Source organism: Globicephala melas, chromosome 7 (genome assembly GCF_963455315.2).
Source record: "Globicephala melas chromosome 7, mGloMel1.2, whole genome shotgun sequence".
In the NCBI taxonomy this organism is placed as follows: Eukaryota; Metazoa; Chordata; class Mammalia; order Artiodactyla; family Delphinidae; genus Globicephala; species Globicephala melas.
Window position 1 is genome coordinate 104830926 of NC_083320.1, and position 25241 is coordinate 104856166.

General features: G+C 36.7%; 1 pseudogene; it reads left to right on the top strand.

Annotated features, from left to right (window-relative positions):
• The first annotated feature begins 11385 nt into the window (after positions 1-11385).
• Positions 11386-24638, top strand: LOC115843892 (serpin B6-like; annotated as a pseudogene).
• The last annotated feature ends 603 nt before the right edge of the window (positions 24639-25241 follow it).

Genomic DNA, 25241 nt, shown 5'->3' on the forward strand with positions numbered 1-25241 from the left:
CTACAGAATAAACCCAAGGAGAAACACACCCAGGCACATATTAATCAAACTAACAAAAATTAAATTGAAGGAAAAAAGACCCACAAAAACAAACCCAAAACAGTTAACAAAATAGTAATAGGAACATTCCTTGAATGTAAATGGATTAAATGATCCAACCAAAAGACACAAACTCGCTCAATGGATTCAAAAACAAGGTCTGGATATATGCTGTCTACAAGAGACCCACTTCAGACCTAGGGACACATACAGACTGAAAGTGAGGGGATGGAAAAAGATATTCCATGCAAATGAAAATCAAAATAAAGCTGGAGTTGCAATACTCATATCAGAAAAAAATAGACTTTAAAATAAAGACAGTTACAAGGGATCAGGATGGACACTATATAATGATCAAGGGATCAATCCAAGAAGAAGATATAACAATTATAAATATTTATGCACCCAACATAGGAGCACCTCAATACATAAGGCAAATTCTAACAGCTGTAAATGGGAAATTGACAGTAACACAGTAATAGTGGGAGACATTAACACCCCACTTAAACCAATGGACAGATCACCCACACAGAAAATTAATAAGGAAACACAAGCCTTAAATGACACATTAGACTAGATAGACTTAAATGATATTTAAAGGACATTCCACCTGAAAGTGGAAGGATACACTTTCTTCTCAATTGAACAGGGAACATTCGCCAAGATAGGTCACATCATGGGCCACAAATCAAGTCTTGGAAAATTTAAGAAAATTGAAATCATATCGAACATCTTTTCTGAGCACAACACTTTAAGATTAGAATTCAATCACAGGAAAAAAACTGTAGAAAACACAAACACATGGAGGCTAAAGAGTGCACTGCTGAATAACTAAGAGATCACTGAAGAAATCAAAGAGGAAATAAAAAATTACATAAAAACAAATGACAATGAAAACACTACAACCCAAAACCTATGGCACACAGCAAAAACATTTCTAAGAGGGAACTTTATAGCAATTCAATCTCACCTCAAGAAACAAGAAAAATCTCAAATAAACAATTTAACCTTACACATAAAGCAGCTAGAGAAAGAAGAATAAAAACAAACAAACAAAACAAAGTTAGTAGAAAGAAATCATAAAGATCAGAACATAAATAAATGAAACAGAAACAAAGAAAACAATAGCAAAGATCAATAAAACTAAAAGTTTGTTCTTTGAAAGGATAAACAAAATGGATAAACCTTTAGCCAGACTCATCAAGAAGAAAAAGGGAGAGGACTCAATAAAATTAGAAATGAAAAAGGAGAAGTAACAACTGACACTGCAGAAATGCAAAGGATCATGAGCGATTACTACAAACAAATATGCCAATAAAATGGACAACCTGGAAGAAATGGACAAATCCTTGGAAAGGTACAAATTTCCAAGACTGAACCAGGAAGAAATAGAAAATATGAACAGTCCAATCACAAGTAATGAAATTGAAACTGTGATTAAAAATCTTCCAAAAAATAAAAGTCCACAACCAGATGGCTTCACAGGAAAATTCTATCAAACATTTAGAGAATACCTAACAGCTATCCTTCTCAAACTCTTCCAAATAATTGTAGAGGCAGGAACACTCCCAAACTTGTTCTATGAGGCCACCATCACCCTGGTGCCAAAACCAGACAAAGATATCACACATAAAAAAAAGAAAATTACAGACTGATATCATTGATAACACACACACAGAAATCTCCACAAAATACTAGCAAACAGAATCCAACAACACATTGAAAGGATCATACACCATTGTCAAGTGGGATTTATCCCAGGGATGCAAGTGTTCTACAATATATGCAAATCAATAAATGTGATAGACCTATTAACAAATTAAAGAAAAAAACCATATGATCATCTCAATAGATGCAGAAAAAGCTTTTGACAAATTTCAACACGCATTTATGATTAAAAAAAAAAACTCTACAGAAATGGGCATAGAGAGAACCTACCTCAACATAATAAAGGCCATAAATGACAAACCCACAGCATGCATCATTCTCAATGACAAAAAACAAAGCATTTCCTCTAAGATCAGGAACAAGAAAAGGATGTCCACTCTCACCAGTATTATTCAACATAGTTTGGAAGTCCTAGTCATGGCAATCAGGGAAGAAAAAGAAATAAAAGGAATCCAAATCGGAAAAGAAGTAAAACTGTCATTCTTTGCAGATGACTTGGCACTATACATAGAAAATCCTAAAGATGTCACCAGAATACTACTAGAGCTAATCAATAAGTCTGGCAAAGTTGCAGGATACAAAATTAATGCTCAGAAATCTCTTGCATTCCTATACACTAACAACCAAAGACTGGAAAGAGAAACTAAGGAAACAATCCCATTTACCATTACAACAAAAAGAATAAAATACCTAGGAATAAACCTACCTACAGAAGAAAAAGACCTGTACTCAGAAAACTATAAAACACTGATGAAGCAGCTGTATAGCACAGGGAGATCAGCTCGGTGCTTTGTGACCACCTAGAGGGGTAGGATAGGGACGGTGAGAGGGAGACACAAGAGGGAGGAGATGTGGGGATATATGTATATATATAGCTGATTCACATTGTTATAAAGCAGAAACTCTCACACCATTATAAAGCAATTATACTCCAATAAATATGTTAAAAAAACAAAAAACACTGATGAAAGAAATCAAAGATAACACAAAGAGGTGGAGAGATATACCATGTTCTTGGATGGGAAAAATCAATATTGTGAAACTGACTATACTACCCAAAGTAATCTACAGATTGAATGCAATCCTTATCAAATTACCAACGGCATTTTTCACAGAATTAAACAAAAGATTTTACAATTTGTATGGAAAAACAAAAGAGCCTGAATAGCCAAAGCAATCTTGAGAAAGAAAAACAGAGCTGGAGGAATCAGGGTCCCTGACTTCAGAATATAGTACAAAGCTACAGTAATCAAGACAGTATGGTATTGGCACAAAAACAGAAATATAGATCAATGGAACAGGATGGAAAGCCCAGAGATAAACCCACACACATATGGTCACCTTATTTTTCATGAAGGTGGCAAGAATATATATACAAGGGAGAAAAGACAGTTCCTTCAATAACTGGTGCTGGGAAAACTAGACAGCTACATGTAAAAGAATGAAATTAGAACACTCCCTAACACCATACAAAAAAATAAACTCAAAATAGATTAAAGACCTAAATGTAAGACCAGACACTATAAAACTCTTAGAGGAAAACATAGGAAGAACACTCTTTGACATAAATCACAGCAAGATCTTTTTTGATCCACCTCCTAGAGTAATGGAAATAAAACCAAAAATAAACAAATGGGACCTAATGAAACTTAAAAGCTTTTGCACAGCAAAGGAAACTATAAAAAAGATGAATACACAACCCTCAGAATGGGAGAAAATATTCACAAATGTAGCAATGGACAGAGGATACAAAAAATATACAAAATATACAAAAAACTCATGTAGCTCAATATCAAAATAAACAAACAACCCAATCAAAAAATGGGCAGAAGAACTAAATAAACATTTCTCCAAAGAACACATACAGATAGATGGCCAAGACCCACATGAAAAGATGCTCAATACCACTAATTATTAGAGAAATGCAAATCAAAAGTACAATGAGTTTGGACTTCCCTGGTGGCACAGTGGTTAAGAATGCACCTTCCAATGCAGGGCACACAGGTTGGAACCCTGGTCCGGGAAGATCCCACCTATCCCAGAGCAACTAAACCTGTGCACCACAACTACTGGGACTGTGCTCTAGAACTCACAAGCCACAACTACTGAGCCTATGTTCCACAACTACTGAAGCCTGCATGCCTAGGGCCTGTGCTCCGCAACAAGTGCAGCCACCATAATGAGAAGCCCGTGCACCGCAACAAAGAGTAGCCCCTGCTCGCCACATCTAGAGAAAGCCTGCACACAGCAACAAAGACCCAACACAGCCAAAAATTAATTAATTAATTAATTTTTTAAAAAGTACAATTAGATATCACCTCACACCAGTCAGAATGGCCATCATCAAAAAATCTACAAACAGTAAATGCTGGAGAAGGTGTGCAGAAAAGGGAACCCTCTTGCCCTGTTGGTGGGAATGTAAATTGATACAGCCACTATGGAGAACAAGATGTAGGTTCCTTACAAAACTAAAAATAGAATTACCATATGACCCAGCAATCCCACTCCTGGGCATATACCCTGAGAAAACCATAATTCAAAAAAACACATGTAGCCCAATGACTATTTACAATAGTCAGGATATGGAAACAACCTAAGTGTCCATCAACAGATGAATGGATAAAGAAGATGTGGTACATATATACAATGGAATATTACTCAGCCATAAAAAGGAACAAAATTGGGTCATTTGTAGAGATGTGGATAGACCTAGAGTCTGTCATACAGAGTGAAGTTATCCAGAAAGAGAAAAACAAATATTGTGTATTAATATATGTATGTGGAATCTGGAAAAATGGTACAGATGAACCTAGTTCCAAGACATGAATAAAGATGTAGATGTAGAGAATGGACATGTGGACACAGTGGGAGAAGGGGAGGGTGGGACGAATTGGGAGATTAGGTCTGACATATATACACTACCCTGTGTAAAATAGATAGCAAGTGGGAACCTGCTGTATAGCACAGGAAGCTCAGCTCAGTGCTCTGGGATGACCTAGATGAGTGGGATGGGGTGGGTGGGAGAGGTCTAAGAGGGAGAGGATATGTGTATATGTAGCTGATTCACTTCATTGTACAGCAGAAACTAACACAACATTGTAAAGCAATTATACTCCAATAAAAAAAGAAAGGACAGAAAAAAACAACTTTGTTGAAATCTCTCATCAAATAAGAGACTACTTTCTCATTAAATTTCACATACATAAATTTATAAATTTTAAATTATTATTCCATTATTTCAATAGCAACTTGGTAGCCATGAAACTCAGTTTTGTGTGCAGGGTCTTCCGTGAGGTAAGTAAAATAATATAGTCTATACCAATTCATACAATACTCAGCACTCACCATATGCAAACCTGTGTTATAAATATTTTTGCTACCATATTCTGTTTTCTACATGAATTCAAGACTAAAAGCACTTACAAATTAAGACCTGTAGTTTATGTATTAAAATTATGTGTGTGTGTCATTTAGTGAAGGTAAAAAAAGCACTGAGGGAGTTGTTATCAAGCAATTTTGTACTTTGTCATCTAGAAGTATACCTTTATGTGCCATTGCCTTATAATTTCAAATAAATAATTTATTATTAGAATTACCCCTATTTTATATGGGAAAAAGAACATAATTATGATGAGATGTCAGCTGTTAGTCTTATCAGCGTTTCTATATACATGATGAGTGATTTTAATCTTGCTACTTTCAAGACTTTCTCTTTGTCCTTCAGTGTGTTAACTATAATGTGTCTAGGTGTAGATCTCTTTGACATTCACAGAGCTCCTTTGATGTGCAGATTGGTTATTTTTGTAAAATATCAGAACTTTTCAGCCATTACACCTTCAAATATGTTTTTGACTTCTTTGCCTCTCTCTTCTTTTTCTGTACCCACATTATGCATATGTGGGTGCACTGGTGGTTTTCACATTCTCTGAGGCTCTGTTCATTTTTCATTTGCTTTTCTCTCAGATTGCCTATTCTTGATCTGTCTTCAAATTTGCAGGCTCTGTCTTCTTCCATCTCAAATCTGCTATTGAGCCCCCCTAGTGAATTTTCAATTTTGGTTATTATACTTTTCAACTGAAGAATTTCCACTTGGTTCCCTTTGTGATTTCTATCTCTGTTGCTATTATCCTTTTTATGAGACATTGTCATCACCTTCATTTAATTCCTCAAACACAGCTTCCTTTAATTCTTTGAATATAGTTCTAAAAGTTGCTTTCATGTCTTTGCAAAGTCCTACATTTGACACCCTCAAAGGAAGTTCCTAGTGCATGTATTTTTTTCCTGTATATGTATCACACTTTCTTATTATTTGCATGTCTCTTTATTTTTGTTGAAAACTGGGCATTTTAGATAATGGATTGTAGCTACTCTGGATACCACATCCCAGCCCTCACCCCCATCCCCAAGGGCCTGTTTTTATTGTTTTGTTTAGGAACTTGGCTGCAGCCAATCAGTGAAGTCTATTTCCCCCACAGTGTGTGGCTTCTGCTGGGCTTGTGCACAGTCCTCTGACCATCAGGGATGAGTGTGGTCTTAGTCAAGCTCTCTCATGATCTCTCTCTGAACTCCCCAGTTAAGCTTTTAGCTGATCTGCCTCTTTTGGTATCACACCCAGCTATTCCTCTCTACTCCTTGCTGGCTGATAGTTCTATTGTTTGTGACAACACCCTGGGAGCAAATTGCTCCACAATCTAATTCTAATTAAAGTGGCCATTTTGCATGAGCAAGGTGTTGCCTATCTCTAAGACTTTCTCAGTCTCAGGAGGGGATTTCTTAACTGTCTCTTTTCCTAGATCTCTTTGCATAACTTTGAGCCAGTTTTTTATATCTTGCTTGTTGCTAATACTATCATGGAGCTACTAACCTTCTCTTCTTTGCTTACCACCAAGATGTTCCTTAGGCATAAACTTTGCAAGCTCTATTCCAAATAAAGTCAGTCCCCTTAGGGAAGGCTGCAGAAATTTCTGTCCTTCCAGTATGTCCCATCCCAGGGCAGAATATATATGCCATTGCACTGGGCCTGGAGCTGGGGACAATGGTTTGTTTTTCCCAGATGTGCATGCTACTCTATGGGTGGAGTGTTGCATGGTGATGGTAGCCCCTGGTCTTCTTGGTTTGGTCCTGTCATCATGGAACTACAAAGTACAAGCAAGCTGGGACAAAGTGAATGAATTCCCAGTATTCTCAACCTGCTGTACCTGGGTTATAGCTTTTGCCTCATGAATGGGTGTTTGGTGGGCGAGGAAACTCAGATCCTTTTGGTCTCACCTACCTGGACTAGAACTACAGTTAAGTTCCTCACATACGAACCTTCAAGTTGTGAACTTTCAAAGATTCAAATGTGCATTCGCATGTCCAATCACGTAAGTTAGTCCATGTGTTTGGCATACATTGTCACGTATGTGCATCCTCTACACGTGGTTGTGCTTTTGTGTATTTTACTGTACAGGACTGTATAGTGTACAGTAGTACAGTATCTTTATTTCAAGCCCAGGATGTCCTGAAGCATGTGTAAAAGCAGTGGTGATGTAGCTGGTACTACTGTACTTTTCAAGGTACTGTACTGTAAGATTAAAAAATGTTTTCTTTATTTTTTGTTTGTTTGTCATTCACGTATTATTTGTGTGAAAAGTATTGTAAACCTATTACAATACAATACTATTTAGTTGATTGTGTTAGTTGGGTACCCAGGCTAACTTTGCTGGACTTACGAGCATGCTCTCAGAATGGAACTTTTTTGCATGTAGGGGACTTGCTGTATTGTAGTATATTGCTGAGGAGGATGAGAGATTCTGGCTGCATACACCTCCTGGAGTAAAAACCATGGCTTTAGACTAGGTGCTGGGAGAAGAGGGTCCCCATGGCTTTGGCCATAGTCACCTAGAGTAGAGCTTCCTTCACACTGAGTTGAGTATGGCAGTCGGTACCAGAGCAAATCATGGCTTAAGTCATACACACACACCCCACACACACATTCTTACTGTTCTTACAAATATTTGGTAGATTTTCTTGCTTAAACATTTCTTCATTTTCTATGTGTTCCAAGGAAAACTGTCAGATACTTTTAAACTGTACAGTAATTTTTACCAATCAAAGGCTTGTTTCACTGGGCGGGGGGTTTGCTGAACTTCTCACATGGCCATTCTGGAGTGAGAAAGCAAATTTTTGACTGTAGAAATTATCCTAAGGGCAGTGAGATTTTGGAAAAAAAAATAAACAGCTGTTTGCAGGCCTTAATAGCAACAAAATTCTTTATGAATTGTTCAGGACTAGAGCACAACTTTGAAGATGAGATTGGCATATACAGATTCCTGTGAAGTCAACACATGTGAAGGGTCATTAAAGTCCTGGTTAGCTGAGCTCCTAAATATTTGTCTTATTGGAAACCATTTATTTAATATATATAAAATACCTATAATACATCTATAAGTAATACTTTTAATACCCTTAGAAACTTCAGGAAGAAATCAGTTATAATTATTTATCTAAATTGTGAGAAAAAAGTACATGTCATACTTAAACAACAAGGAATGGGTACAGTACACATTTTATTCACACTTGGAGGTTGAGGATGGTTCATTTAAACAAAAATAGATGTCCATGTCTGACCACAACTGAGTTTGTGAACTGTGTGGAGGGCACAAAAGACAGTGGGTCTCTTGGATAAAAATGAGTGCAGATTAATTCATTAATATTTCAAGATTAAAGATGTGAAAGGAACTCAGTATTTGCTTTCATTTTGATTGCAGTTCTTAGGATATAATCACCAATTATTTCAGTTACACAGGTGCTTTCACAATAGTGTTGTAGTTTGAGTTTGTGATTTTTCAGCTTGGCATTATCAACTTTCTTTAAATTTTATTGAAGTATAGTTGATTTACAATGTTGTGTTAATTTCTGCTGTACAGAAAAGTGACTCAGTTATACATACATATATGTTCTTTTTTCATATTCTTTTCCATGATGGTTTATCACAGGATATTGAATATAGTTCCCTGTGCTTTACAGTAGAACCTTGTTGTTTATCCATTCTCTATATAATAGCTTGCACCTGCTGACCTCAACCTCCCACTCCAACCGTTCCCCAACCCTCCCCCACACCTTGTCAACCACCAGTCTGTTCTCTATGTCTATGAGTCTGTTTCTGTTTCATAGATAAGTTCATTTGTGTCATATTTTAGATTCCACATATAAGGTATGTGTCTTTCTCTTTCTGACTTACTTTGCTTAGTATGATACTCTAGGTCCACCCATGGCATTATCATCTTTATCAGTTTGATAGACTATCTTCATGGCGTTTTCAGAACACCCACTGTGCTTCTTCCAACCTCATTCCCTGAGGCAGCCACAGTTACTGATTCCAAAATACCTACTCCTATGGATTGAAATCAATACTTGATTCCTCATCACAAACTCTGCCTCTCGACTAATTCTTGTGACTACTTTGCTGCCTTCACTTGCCACTGTCTGAACAACAACAGAAACCTTGCCCTCTTCCAGCTACTTTTGAACACATTGAAAGTAGGATAAATAAATGCTCTTTTTTTTTTTTTTTTTTTTTTGCGGTACGCGGGCCTCTCACTGTTGTGGCCTCTCCCGTTGCGGAGCACAGGCTCCGGACGCGTAGGCTCAGCGGCCATGGCTCACGGGCCCAGCCGCTCCGCGGCATGTGGGATCCTCCTGGACTGAGGCACGAACCCGTGTCCCCTGCATCGTCAGGGGGACTCTCAACCAGTGCACCACCAGGGAAGCCCAATGCATTCTTTTCGTAGTTTCTTTGCCTGCTCTCAATAGAATTCTCTATCATATTCTAGTTATAACTTGTCTCAATTTATTGAAACTGTGGGATGGAACAACCATAACCTCTCAAAGAACAATTGTCTGCAGATTCATGACAATTGGAGAAAATGCTTCTTTCCATACTGCAAGATACAAATGACAGATAGGGCTTTAGGTCCCCATAAGTCCCTAATTGATCAGGAGAAAGATTTAAAACCAAGTGGGTCTGAAACATACATTCTGATATGCCATATTAAAATTCATTTTTGTATCTCGAGGAGCTTTCGTCACACATCAGACAGTGAGGTCAAGGTAATGACTAGATTGGTTATCTCTCTATATAAACCATATTACTCTAAATCAAAATAATAACTTTCAGGTTAACTCTAGTACTTCAGGTAACCCTCTTCAATAACTAATTTTCTTTCTACACTTCTTGCCCGTTTCCTTGCCTGGATTTCTCCATGATACCATGCTTTCTTTATATTAGAAATATGCAGTGTAACTGTCCTGTTCAAAACTTCCCCAGAAAAACCTTGGCCCAGTTTTCTCCAATTTTATTTTATCTGCATTTACTGATGAAGGCCTCATTATTTCTTGAAAACTTGGCATATTCAGTCTAAACCTCAGTTTAAAGCAACTCCAGAGGCCTCTAAAATGTAAAGATGGATGGACACAGAACTGAACCAAGATAGCTCTCTTTCTTCAAGCAAGTGAATTTATTTTCCAGTTATATAAATGGGTTCACTAGAAGAAGAAGAAGAAGAAGAAAAAGAAGAAGAAGGGGAAGGAGGAGAAGAATATAAATTTATAGATGCCCTAGTAAAGATCTAACCTCCCAAATATTCTAATCTGACATGGCCTTTGGCAATCTTTGAGACTTAGTCAGCAAACAAACCACTAGATTATACTCTAACTGAACCCATGGGATTAGCCGACTAGGAAGTCTGTTTTAGATTGGTTAATATCCCGGAGAGGTTTTACAATCTCCTGCTGGAAACATCCACATCGTAATATAGAAGATACAACTTCTGTCAGGGGTAAGATTCACAACCGCACCCCCACACACACCATCCATGCAAGAGGAGAGAAGCCTCACATCTAATCTCTCCTGGACTAGCGTTTGGCCATGCTAAAGAGTTGTGCCTGGGATCACTTCTAACCTCTCTTCTTGGGAACTATATTCATCAACTCAGGCTGAGAATACCACGGAGTTGGTGGCTTAAACAACAGAAATGTATTTCTTACAATTCTGGAAGCTGGAAGTTCAACATCAAGGTGCCGTCAGGGTTGTTTCTGCAAATACCTTCCTGAAGTGCAGACGGCCACCTTTTGGGATGTCTTAACATGGCCTTTCCTCTGTGCATGAGTGGAGAGACATCTATCTCTGGTGTCTCTTCCTCTTCTTATAAGGACACAAATCCCATCAGATTCTGACTCCACCCATATGACCCCATTTAACCTTAATTAGCTCTCTCAAGGCCCTATCTTTAAATATAGTCACATTGGAGTTAGGACTTCAATATATGGATTTGGAGGGCACACAGTTCAATCTGTAACAGGGTCCTTGGCTGCACAAGGAGGATAGCTCACTTCCTCCCTTCTCTAGTTCCTAGTCAGACAGAAAATCACTTAAATCCATTTCCTTCGATCAATCAAATAATTAAAGGATCTCTCAAGCCTGTCTTAATTCCCTTTCTCAACTTTTATCTTAGTTGCATTGCTAGTGCTGAGTAAGCAGGTAGAAAAGAGCTGGGAGGAGGGGGTTCACCAATTATAAACAGCTTGGTACCTGTTTAAAATCTATAGCTAAACTCAGCCATGCAGTTATATTTTAAATCACTGTGTGCCAACATTTCAAATTATATTACAAGCAGAGTCCATCTCTTCAACAACACTATGGAATGTGATGGTGACCACAGGAAGACTGGAACACTACACAGTGCTGTTTTTGCTTTGGAGCGCCTCCCAGAGATCACTACCATGCACAGTGGTAGGTGCTCCAAAGATGGGTATTGATGAGAATGGAGCCTGGCATTAATATACCTCTGATGAGAGAACATGAACTTCATATACACGGATGGAGGCAGTTAAACTTTGGGCATCGAACATTTATTCATTCACATGTTTATCCAACACCTTGGGATTTCATTTCATTCCATTTACTAAATATGTCTATTTATTATCATAGAGCTGGTAATACAGTTTATCACTTGGGGTCATTTTTGTTTGTTTTTTAATTCTATAAATTGTTTTTATCCTCAGTTTAGCATCTTGCTTTAAAATCCACTAGAGTTCAGTGGTTAGAGATGGAAAATATTAGTAATACAAATGCACAAAATTAAAGATGAGAATAAAGTTGATAATTGTACAAACTTGCCTCAAGATATACTCATTTATTTGATCAAACTAATTTACTAGCTAACTCAGGATATCTCTAGTACTACAAAAAACTGTGCTAGGTGGTGAAGATATAAAGATAATTATGGCTATTTATTTTTTAGTGAGAATGCATTTATCAAACCTATGTGTTTTTTGTTGTTGTTGTTTTGTTTTTGTTTTTTTCTGCGGTACGCGGGCCTCTCACAGTTGTGGCCTCTCCCATTGCAGAGCACAGGCTCCAGACACACAGGCTCAGCGACCATGGCTCACGGGCCCAGCCGCTCCGTGGCATGTGGGATCTTCCCGGACCAGGGCACGAACCCGCATCCTCTGCATCAGCAGGCGGACTCTCAACGACTGCGCCACCAGGGAAGCCCAAACCTATGTTATTTCTAAGCAAATAATTTTTATTAAATAAAAGAAATATTAAATATAAAATTTTAAATTTAAATATAAAATAAAGAAAATGTTTATTATTTATGAATAAATTTATTTTTATTATTTATAAAAAGAACTCAAAAAGTCAAAAAAGAACTCAAAAAGTCAAGAGCACTTTTTGCCTGTTTGATTAACGTTCAGCCTATAGTTTAACGTAAGTTTGTTTTTGTTTTTTTTGTGGTATGCGGGCCTCTCACTGTTGTGGCCTTCCCCGTTGTGGAGCACAGGCTCCGGACGTGCAGGCTCAGCGGCCATGGCTCACGGGCCCAGCTGCTCCGCGGCATGTGGGATCTTCTCGGACCGGGGCGTGAACCCGTGTCCCCTGCATCGGCAGGTGGACTCTCAACCACTGCGCCACCAGGGAAGCCCTAACATAAGTTTGGATCTGCATAGCAAAACAGCAATTAATGCTTAAATGTATTTCCTGACAGTACACACTCATGGAAAAATAAATAACTCGAAGTAGTACTTATAATTTAAAATTATACAGTTTTCCTTTGCAATAAGAATATTAAGAATTTTATTTAAGTGAATTCTATAGAAAAGTTATTAATATACTTAGCTTAAATGTTATTTATTTATTTCTATAACTTTTTGTGACAGGCACTATTTAAAATGCTTTAAAATTTAATAAAATGAATCCACTTAACAATATCATGAGATAGGTACTATTTCATTTCCATTTTAAAGATGAAAAAATAAAGGAGAGTTCAGAAAACTTATCCAATTATTTCTGTATCACACAATAATAATTTTATTGTTAAATCCATAAGATATTTATAAATAGAATAACGTACATAAGAAGGATACTGGAGCCAAAATTATTAGGGAAAAACTGGATTTAGATGATCTCATATACCCATTTAGGCCAGAAAATGTCATGATTCATGGATTCTCTGAACTTCTCAGCTGCAAATAAGATAATGTGGAAAAAAAATTAAGTCTTCAGATATGGCATTCTCTGCTTTCTTCTGGAATGTTAGATACCAGATGACAGGCACCCTGTTTGTAAGAATATGTTTCTGTCCTTTATTTTCAATAGACATGTATTAAATGTGTAAGTACTGTATTTAACTGGAAGGAAGATTTGAGAATTTTCCATAAGGGTAAGGAATAAGTGCCATACTACAGGAGAGTTTAACTCTAATTTGTGAGTACACAGCATCCACATCTAATGAAGGTCCTCACAGTTTAGGTCCAAGAATTAACAATAAAAATAATAACATAAATGCACAAAAACAGCCCATACAGAAAAATAGAGATGGTACCTTCCACCACAGGACAATAATCCAAAGTTTAGATTCTCCACGTCCAGGGAGGGTTGACTTTCCACAAAGTATCATCTAGCATCATAATGTTTCAAAAGAGGCACACTTTTACCACAAACTAAACAAAGCAAAGAGAAAGGGAAAAAATATTTGAAGTTTTGTTTTGGGCTGTGTTTCATTTAACCAAAGGAAAGCAAACAACATGTATGGCTAACGATGTATAGAATTGTCAGGTATTTTACCAAGTGATGAGATGCTGCAAAACTCTGACCATATTTCTGTTCCTTCCATTGGTTAACTGCTCTTTTGGATATGTTATTTAATTTCACAAAATACAAACAAAAATACCTCTCCACCTTTGGGGGATTTTATTGGACAAAAATTTGAAAATTTTTGCCATCTTAAAAAAAAATACAACAAAACTTAGTAAGGAGTAGCACTAATAAGTAGAAGGACTAATTTCTCTCCAGGCTTATTAGGGCAATTTCTATTTTTATTGGAACTAGTTTGGAAATAGTTTAAATCTGTACAGGGAAATGGACATGTGTTGTTGTTTTGTTTTGTTTTGTTTTGTAGTTGTGTGTGTGTAATCAACCACCAGAGCACATGGGATATATATAGGAAATACTTTAAAATTCAAGTCTACAAACATGTTAGTTTCCTTATGTTAGTCTATTTCAAACAAATCTTTAGGATTACCCATTTTGTGCACTATTCTTAGTAAAATCAGAAAGTCCCCATCCTCTGGGAACTTACAGTCATGAAGATGAGAAGCACAGAGATAATTCTAAGATAATTCTGACTCTAATATTAGTCAGGGTATGGTAGACAATATCTGATGTATAAATGGTCTGTATCAGGCAACTGTCCTAATTAGTAATTACATAATGGCTGCAAACATATCCACTGCTCCAAACTCATAGGAAAAGAAACTTAGGGATTTTGAAAATCCTCTTGAAAAAGGTGAACACTGAGCTGTTGAACTGTTTGTTGAAGGATGGGCAGGAGTTAATCAGGCAAATGTTAAAGGGAGTTTATTTCATGCAAAGACAAAGAGAACAGATTTGGGAGCATGAAGACACTGACATACATATAAAATTGTAATGTTACATCATCCTTGAATTTTCTTTTATATAGCTAGGCATCCCACTCTCTCTGTTTCTGTCTCTGTCTGTGTCTCTCTCTCTCAATGTGTGTGTGCCTATACGGATTTGAATTTTTTGAATTTGTCATAATTCAATCATGTTAGGACATAACTTGTGTTAATGTCCTATATTCCACTTGACTGTCAAAGCATATGACTCTAAGGTTTCCTCTAAGTTTCTTTCTCCACCTACTTAATCTCTGTTGCCTATAAACCAGCTTCGAAGGGAATCGTTTCTCTACAAAAAAGATCACCACCATTATTAGTACTCATAAAATACTTTTTGTGAGAAGTGGCAAGAAAGTACAAGATCAGTGATTGGAGTATATGTTAAATATAAATATTTATTTACTATTACATTTTATTTTTATATATAAAAAATACCCTAGCAATAGGCTTAGTTTTTTAACAATTTAATTCCTTCTCCTTCCAATACACAGGAATGTAGCTGTCAGAAACCAGATAGCATTACGGTCTCTTACCAACATGCATCAATTTATTTTTTGTTTATTGATGCCATGGGTAATATAAATTATTATTTAGGAGTTGCTCATAATATGTAGAGGAGAAATTCTAGAAGTCTTAGGTTTTTCTGAGGAGTTAAAAGTTAATAGCATAGATTTGGGCAAAGATAATCCTGTGTTAAATTTTTGTTCTGATTTGTTCTGATAAATTCTAGCTGAGTGACATTGGGTAACTTTATTTTACTTATCTCAGTTTCCACACTGAATTCCCATCTGAAATGAGAATTTTTGTGAGATTTGAATGGAATTATAGAGATGTATAAAATAAAATCTTTGGCTTAAAATGTGTATAGAGCATGGACTTCAAATGCTGTGGGCTGTGTGTGTGTGTGTGTGTTTGCAGGTACATGTATATATATGCTTACCCAGAATATATTAAGGACAGAAGAATGTTAGGAAAACCTATAGAGAAGAGCATGACATAGGGCCTGACAAAGAAATCAACAAATATATAAATATGTATTATGAGTGAAAAGTAAATGTACATCTACAAATACAATAAGTAATTTTTAAAAAAAATAAACAAATGAATTAGTGCCCCATAGAGGGAAGTAGCAAGAACCTTATCTGTTATTTATGTGTCATCTTCTTTTTTTAACCTTTCCTTTAATCTCTCTAATCAAAACTTCACAATTGACATGTTATCATTCACGCAAGGAAGATCTCACTGAAATTTGCAATCAAGAGGAAGAAGCAGGAAGTATATGAGGGGTGGAGAAGGGAATGTAGGTTGTCACCATAAACACTAAGTCCATAAAAATTATCAAACTTTGAGTTGTCTGTGGTTTCTTAGTTGGCAGTTGCAACTATATAATTACTATTATTATTATATATTATTCCATTAATCAGAATATTTAAGTATGTCTGAGGAATCTACTTTTAACGATCCTTCTGAATCATTCAATGAAGTACTACGTTTTGACAAACAATGATGTAAATCTCATACAGAAAATGAATCTATAATGTAAGTCCTATGTGGTACTAAGAAAAACTATTTCCACAGAACATATCTACCTGTTTGGTTGGCAGACTCTTTGGGTCACCAGACAGAATTTGTTAGCTTCAAGTTGTAATAAAGGAAATTCACTGATATGTAATTCGATTTGTTACAGTAGGGAGCAATTTAGAAATCCTGAAGCTGAGTGGAGAGAGACTACTTGAAACAGACACATTAACATACACACAATGACAGAAAATGTTAAATGCTATAAACTCATAGTTGAATGAGAATATTCAGTGCAGGGGCAAACCATATAAGTAAATGGGACCCTTGAATGTCTTACTAAATATAGATTTGTACAAGTATGTTTTATTTTCAAAAACATGATAACTTTCCAATTTACTGTATTTGCTAAAACTTTATTGGAAAGAGAAAAACTTAAAGGCACTCTCAGCTTTCAAGGTGCTTACAAATTAAGAGGTAGAGAAAGTCACCAACAGTTAATTTGAAAATCAGGCTGCTGATTAGCCATAAGACAGCAAGAGAAGAGGTTTCATAAGTAGTAAGTGATTAATTGTCCCTTGAATTACACTGACAGTAATTGATAGAGGACTTAAAAGCAGGGAGAATTTATCTGATGATGCTGAGTCATTCCAAGGTGAACCAATGTCAAGTGCCTCTTGGTTTTAAAAGAAGGCAGAAGGATAAAGCACTGCAAAGTCCTGTGAAAGCTTTTACAAGATTAGACAAAGAAAATTGATACTATGTGATTGGAACTGTGCTATATACATTATACATCTATATACATTTCTTTAATCTTTACACCCTGGGAATTAGATACTAGCACCTAGTTTACAGATGAATAAACCAAGATTAACAAAGTGAGTAACTAAGTGATCCAAAGTCATGGAACAACTGAGTACAAGATTTAAATCGTGGTTGATGACTCCAAATCTTGTTCATATTACATTGCATCAAACTAATATCTGCTCTACTTGCTTATTTGGAAGAAATAATGATGTGAAACAGGTGATTATGTCAGACCAATGAATTTTAACTATAATTACTTCTAGGTGGGGAGCATTTTGATGCTACCAATTTCAGGAGTTTAGAAGTTTGGATTTTCCTCTCTCGGTATTCTGTTCTCTGACTCATTTTTCTTTTTGACCACCAATTTAACTATTGTTGCAATTGCCTGCAATTTCTATGTGGCTTTATCCTTGCTAAGATGCTTAAGAACTATTTTCAGTTGTGTTAATTCCCCTATTGTGTCATTGTTCACTATATTGTAGGGATTACTTGATACAAGATGAAATAGGAAGATTTACTTAACAGCAGCAACAATAAAGTCTTGACTGAAGAAACAAGAATGCATTTTTCTTATTTTATTTTGTGGTTTTATTCAACTTTTAATACCATAAGTAATACTTGGTTTTAACAGCCAATTTTCTCTCGCGTAAGATAGATGAATATTGTGGTACTGTTAGGACTATGGATTGTGATCAAAAGTTTGAAATAATGTCTTCAAGTCTCATCCATGTTGAGGACATTATGCTAAATGAAATTAGCAAGTAGGAGAAGGACAAATACTGCATGATTCAGTTATATGAGGTCTCTAAGATAGTCAGAATCGTTAAAAGCAGAAAGTAGAATGGTGGCTTCCCAGGGCTGGGGGGTGAAGGAAATGGGGAGATGCATTTCAGTGATGCAAGATGAAAAGTTCTAGAGGTCCACGGTACAATATTGTATGTATAGTTAACAATGTGCTATACATTTAATATTTTATTAAGTGGGTGAACCTCATCCTACGTATTTTTACCACAATAAGAAAAAGTTAAAAATAAGAATCCACATCAGAAAAGTATTCCCTTTAAGAACTTCTATGACAAGTTATGGACATGACAAGTATTTGAAAACAAGTTCAAGGAGATGAGCGGAATTCAAACTCTCAATTTCTTTAACTTAGAAAAATGTCAGTCATGTCTGTGCCTCTAATGTCTCTGATTGCAAAAGGCATCAACTAATCTGAAACATAAATCCAAAGATAAATAAACAGCATAGATATTTTAGAAATTAAAAGTTTACCTATTTTATTTTCTGAAATTGACATTAGAGTACTTCAATATAGAGTTCCACTTCTGCTTACAATGTAGGAGCCCACAAGAGAACATTGCTCCTACCCTATCCATTAAAAAAATTACAGTTTTCCTTAATCCATTTCCTTAAATCCATTAGAGAGTTGAGTCTACAGGGCAACAAACTGCATTAAGTTCTAAAGAGTGCTAGACCTATACAAGGAGACATGGGACACCAAATTGTTTCCCTGTTGACAGAGCACAAAAGAAAGAGGTGGCTGCTGTAAAAATAGGTAAAAGTAAAACAGCCACAATTTTAATGATTTCTTGTAAGTTTATTATGGGCTGGCACAACAGGTTAGAATAACTGAGAACACTGAACCCAAGGGGTGTCTATATTCACACATGAACTATTTTACATTGGCTTCCACCGGCTATTCAAGAGAATGTTTGAGGGCAGAACGGAAGACCTGCTGAGAGCCCTCTAGTGACTTACAGAACCCAAATCCCACTCTTCCCCATGTCCTTCTCTTATATTAATCAAAAGACTTAAGCTGGTGGGGAAGGGGCAGGAAATCTTCCAGCTCCCAAGGCCCAAGCAAACATAGATGACTAAAAGAGGAAAAAAAAAATCTCTCTGCCACTGGACGTGGAAATGAGAAAATCTATGGAGTACATGATTCTGCATGACACAAAGAAAAGTCAACTATCAATTATAAATACTACAGGGTGAAGGTCAGGAAACTCTTTCCCTTCAAAACCACCCCCTTCCCAAACACTAGGCAGACTCTGGCTACAGTAAAGGGGAAGAAACACTGAAAAATTCTTACTCCTGTAGTCCAAGATCACAAGACCTCTCTAAGACTGAGATTGGAACTGTAGAGCCAAGCAAGAACACTCCGTCTGTATAACTTGATGCAAAGTTATAAGCAGAAGTAAGCTAGTGCTAGTACAGGGGCAGTAGAGTAAAGGGAACACCCATGGAGCAGGTACGCAAGGGCAGTCAACAGCTGAGGATGGTAATACAATTCTCAAAAAACTATATTATGGAGCCCCAGGTCCCACTCTAAGCATTACATATTTTCATCCCAACCCTGTAGATGTTTGAAATCTGTGGTGCCCTGAAGGTAGAAAAACAAGTCCCAAATCCAGCTAAAATACTGAATAAAGAGATTCAACTCCCCACATAGAGAGAAGATGGATGAGAAAATTATTTACCTCGGTCTTTACTATTCATAATATCCAGAATTCCAACAAAATAACAAGAAAAAAAAAATGAAGAGAAAACAAGGCAGCCCCAGATGTCACCTAAATTTTTGAACCATCATAGGAGCTTTAAAATACATATGATCAATATTAAAGGATCTAATGTGATGATAGATCAGCAAACATGAAGACAGATCATATCTATTATTCAACTTGAAGTATACACAAACCAATGGCTACATTTTTGAAAATAATGTAAGTTCTAGATTGGGCTATTCTGAGTATCCAGTGGTAGAGACCTTGGGTAGGGTCTTTGAGAGGCCTGTTGGGGTGGGAAGTGGGGGCTGGAGATGAGACATACCTTGTGTTCCGTACTGCCTGGTATTGTTGCAAGAGCAGCAATAATGAAACAGGAAGTCAAGTGGTCTGAGCACAGCACTTAGTTGTGTTTTTGAAGGAATTGTCTTCCTTCTCCCTCTTTTGGAAAATTGTGAAGTCTTTGACTAACTAAATACTGAGATGGATTTCAGTTTATTGTCTTCCTGGGAGCTGAAATGCACAGTTTGTTTCTTCTTATCTTCAGCTGCTTTTTTGTTTGTTTGTTTGTTTAAAGTCATACACAATTTAATGAAAATAAAAACACCTAATTTCAGAACTTTAGAAAAGTGTTGCCAGGGTGTTTAGTTTAAAATAATAAAACCTACTTGCTCAGTACTATAAAGAGAAAGACTGATACTTGTTTTACTTTTCAAAATTTGCCCACCTCTATTTTCAGAGCTAATATTAACCCCCAGAAACCATAAGGGCAGCATGGCTCACCACTCAAGATTGATGGAGTTTTTTAATTTGTTTGTTTATTTTCAAGTATAGTTGATTTACAATGTTGTGTTAGTTTCAGGTGTACAGCAAAGTGATTCAGTTATACATATATATATTATTTTTCAGATTCTTTTCCCTTACAGGTTATTACAAATTATTGAGTATAGTTCCCTCTGCTATATAGTAGGTCCTTGTTGGTTATCTATTTTATATATGGTAGTGTGTATATGTTAGTACCAAACTCCTAATTTATCCCTCCTCCCATCCCCCTCCCCCCGGTAACCATAACTTTGTTTTCTATGTCTGTGAGTCTGTTTCTGTTTTGTATATAAGTTCATTTGTGTCATCTATTAGATTCCACATATTAGTGATATCATGTGGTAGTCTTTCTCTGTCTGACTTACTTCACTCAGTATGATCTTCTCTAGGTCCATCCATATTACTGCAAATGGCAGGACTGATGGAGGTTTGAACTGAGATAGTCTCAGAACAGGTCTGTAAACCCATTCTATGTTTATCCCCCAGTTCTTAAGCATATATTGATAGTTGGAATAATTATAGCCAGCATCTAGCAGAATGCTTATCTTGGCTGTAACTCATGAGGTGAGGGTACTTAAATTCATAAGACCCAAGCTTAAAACACCAAAGCTTAAGCCTACAGAGCTTTGGCAACCTACAAAGATATTAAATTAAAGCAAAAAAATTTCATCACTGGGGAAATTAGGGAAAAAATAGATTGATGTCAAGATTGTGGTAATTCCCAAAGGCGAACTAAGGACTATCATGTAACTAGGAGCTTCAGGAATCTATATATAACATAATTTCATAGTGCCATAAGGTACCTTGGAAGAGGATTTTCTAGCCCAATCTCCTGACTTTTAATTATAAGAAAATCGATGGAAATTTTTAGCAGAGACTGGACCCTTTCATAATTACTGATTTTAAGTCCCTGAGACATGAGTTGGGACAGGAAATATTTTATGATGTAGGTTCTCCCTAGCTCCATTTTATAGACAAGTATATTAAACTCAGATCACAGATTTAGTAAAGCAGGAAGCTGAGATTCAAACTCAGGTCTCTCTGACTCTAAAAATCTGGGCTTATTCCTTTGCATCATACAGGGACCTCTTGGCAGTATGGAACAAAATTGAAAGTTTTCCTTTTTTTCCCTCTTAGTCTTGTATTCTTATGGTTGGGGAGTGAGCAAGGATGTCATTCTTCTTGTCTTCAGGTACAGGGATGTACATTAACCCCTTTGTGAATGGGTCAGTGTGGAATCTTTCAGTTGGATTTCTCTGAGTGTAAATGTGAATGGTGGGTTGTTGTTCTGCCAGCATGCAGGTGTGTGTGTTTTGGTGGTGGCACTGGGATAGCCGACAGGTCTCAATGGGGGAATGAGAGGGCAAATAACAATTAATATTCATAATAGCAATGATGACAGCGAACATTTATTGAACATTTCCTATGTGCAAGAAGAGAGAAAATCGCCCCCTCTTTGTAATCTCTGCACTAGTCTTAGGTTTCATTACTTTGGAACTCTCAGAAGATAAGACCATGAGTAAATTTGTGACTCTAATAATATTTTAACAGTACTCAGAGAAAGTGATTGTTGCATTAGTTCAACAGAATTAATGAATAAGTATGAAAGCAAGGCTTAGAATAAGTATAAAAGGAGCCTTTCCACAAGACCAGAATAGATGATTCACATTTGTACTTAGTTTTTACCTAATAAAATCCCATTTGTCTTGGATGAAGGTCTCTATTAAATAATAGCAGAAAATAAAATGACAGCCATACATCTCTTTTCCCTTATCTGTGCTCAAGAGAGAGGATTAGTACGGAAGCAATGCCTGAAAGCATCTAGCTCCTGTTTGATGTAGCAATTTCTCCCCTGCAATAAGTTGCTACAGTAAAGTTAGCTATGATCATCTTTTCTTCTCCTTCTTTGTATTGTTAAATGCTGAAAAAGCACCTCTGCCCCAGTTCCCAAGAGCTAAAGAAAGCCCTTCTTCCTTGTATCTCCTCTTTGAAGCCAGTGAGAGGTCTGCAGAAAAGAAAAAGAATGAGAGATTTGGCCTCAGACAAAAACCGTAGTCTCAGTGGTTTAGTAACAAAGTTGACAGCTTGAGGGATAAAAAAATCCCATGTGGCAGATCCATATGTGGCAAAGTCTTCCCAGAATGAATGAATGTATTATAAATCATTTCTGGAGTTGTTCCACATGTTGATTTAAAAGGGATTTCATTTCACTTTTATTTTAATAAACTTTAGTATATCTAGTGGATAATTAAAATAGAACATGAAACAATGACACTCAGAGAAACACCTGAAGGTAGAATATTTTTCTTCTTGATAAAAAAAATGTATTTGGAAAAAAGCTCAAACTCATTACAGTAGTAAACCTTGTTTCAGAAGAAGGGGGTATGGCAGGTGGAGGACCCATAAGACCATGATTAGCCCACTTTTAAATGAGTTTACCTTTAGGAGGCTTTCTGATTTTCTACTGACCCACTTCCAGAATCTCTTTTTCAATTTTCAATCATGTAAAATAAGCATCTTATCCTGGAACATGAACAGGAGGTGGAGGATTTTCTTCTCTGCAATGTATGCAAGTTTCTAGTTCAAATGATAATATCTGCTTATAAAGATTTTTTTAAATAAAGGTAATGATATTCTTGGCAAATATTTGAATACAAAGATTAATTGTATTTAATTATGTGTTGTGATGGCTAAATTTATATGTCAACTTGACTGAGCCACAGGGTGTCCAGACAATTGGTCACACATTACTCTGGATGTGTCTCTGAAGGTGTTTCCGGATGAGATTAGCATTTCAATCAGTGCTCTAAGTAAAGGAGATTGGCCTTTCCATTTTTGAGTGAGCCTCTTACTGAGAACAAGACCTGAATAGGACAAAAAGTCTGAGTAAGAAAAACTCCTGCCTGAATGCCTTCACTGGGAAATCAGTCATTTCCTGGCTTTGCCCTGGAACTGAAACATTGGATCCTCTCTTGTGGGGTCTCCAGCCTGTTGGCTTTCAGACTGGAGTTACACCATCAGCTCTCCTAGTTCTCTAACTTGGTGACTGCAGATCTTGAGACTTCTCAGTTTCCATAATCATATGAGTTAATTCCTTATTCCAAAGGATACACACACACACACACACACACATATATATGTAAATATATATGTATGTAATTATGTTATACACAAGTATATTATAATATACTTCTGACTTGTACGGATATTGAGAAACATGTTTTTCTACCCCATGAGCATCTTCTCTGCCCTGGTCGTAGGTTTCATGGGAGCAAGTGGAAAAACCACAGCCCAGGTGTCCCAGGGATTTCTTTAAGTAAAAGCAGAGGCAGAGGTGAAGATGCTCACCAGGGTTTCAAGTTACTCCTCACCAAGGTTAACAGAACTGGCACACGCTACTTGCTTAGAACAGCCAACAGTCTCCTTGGAGAAAAGGCCTGTGATTTCCTCTCATCTTTCAGAGTTTCCTGTTGCAAATTCTACCAAGCAGAGATGGAAGAGTCGACTTGAGCAACATTTCAGAGGAGTCCAGAAACCACATAAACACCTGGGTACCCAAAAGTTAAAAGGCAAAATTATAGAGTTGCTGTCTCCAAATTCAGTTAATTCAGTGACTAATCTGATTCCTGTGAATGCCATCTAATTCAAAGGAAACTGGGCTCATCAACTTAACAAAGTGCAGACCAAAGAAAGACAATGGAAACTCAGCAAGAATGAAGACAAGCCTGTGCAAATGATGTTTAAGGAATATACCTTTAAAAAGACCTATATAGGAGAACTATTCACCAAAATTTTGGTGCTTCCCCATATTGGCAAGTAGCTGAATATGTTCATCATGTTTCCAGATGAAAAGACCAGTTGGAAAAGGGTGGAAAAATAACTTACTTACGAGAAAATCATAGAATGGACAAAACTAGACATTATGAATGAAGAAGAGGTGGAAGGTTTCCTCCTGAGATTTAAGCTGGTGGAGAAATAGGACAGGCAGGATGCTCTTTGCAGTATGGGAATGATGGATGCCTTGGAGCAGACCAGGGCAACTCTTCTGGAGTGTCATCCAAGAGAGACCTCTTTCTGCCCAAGATCCTGCACAGTTCCTTCGTGAATGTCAATGAAGAAGGCATGGAGATAATGGCCACCACTGCTGCCATCATGATGATGCCACCTGTAAGAATGATCCCCAGGTTCTGTGAGGACCACCCCTTCCTTTTGTTTATCCAGCACAACAAAACCAATTTTATTCTTTGTGTGGCTGATTTTCTTCCCTATAAAGAAATGGTTGGTGCAGCTGATAGACATTCTCCTGTCTCCTACTAACCCACTTTTCCTCTGAAACTTCACAGTGTATCTCCAAGCCAAAATGATTTTGGTGACAATCCAAACATAAAGGGTCCAATTTTTTTAAAAAAAATCTAAATAATTAAATATAAGTGATTCTTTTTCTCTGGAGAGCCCTGACTAATACATGTGTGGATTCACTTAAAAATAAAATGGGTGTGTTTAAGTGTATACAGATAATTATTTACCCACATTCATATATAAAATATATTATGCATACTGTAATAAATATTTTAACCACATCATATATTATATACAGAGGACAGAACAATAGAGAAAGGAAGAGGAATTAAAAGGTGATAACTAAAAAGTCATCAGAAGTTACAAGAAAAGTAGAGAAGGAACATTAGTCTGGAAGTCACATTTCTGGATTCCATTCTTAGTTTAATATTTACTAGTAATCAAAACTCAGGTATGTTGTGGGGAGGCTGGGCAGGGTGTATAGAGTCAGATTTTTCAATTCTATGTCAAAGTAGGACATTTAAAGGAATTCAAGTTGTTGGAGGATCCCAGCATTGGGAAACTGAATAGTGAGAACATCTTGGGCAGTGAACATTGCTCATCATTTTCCACATATAGTAG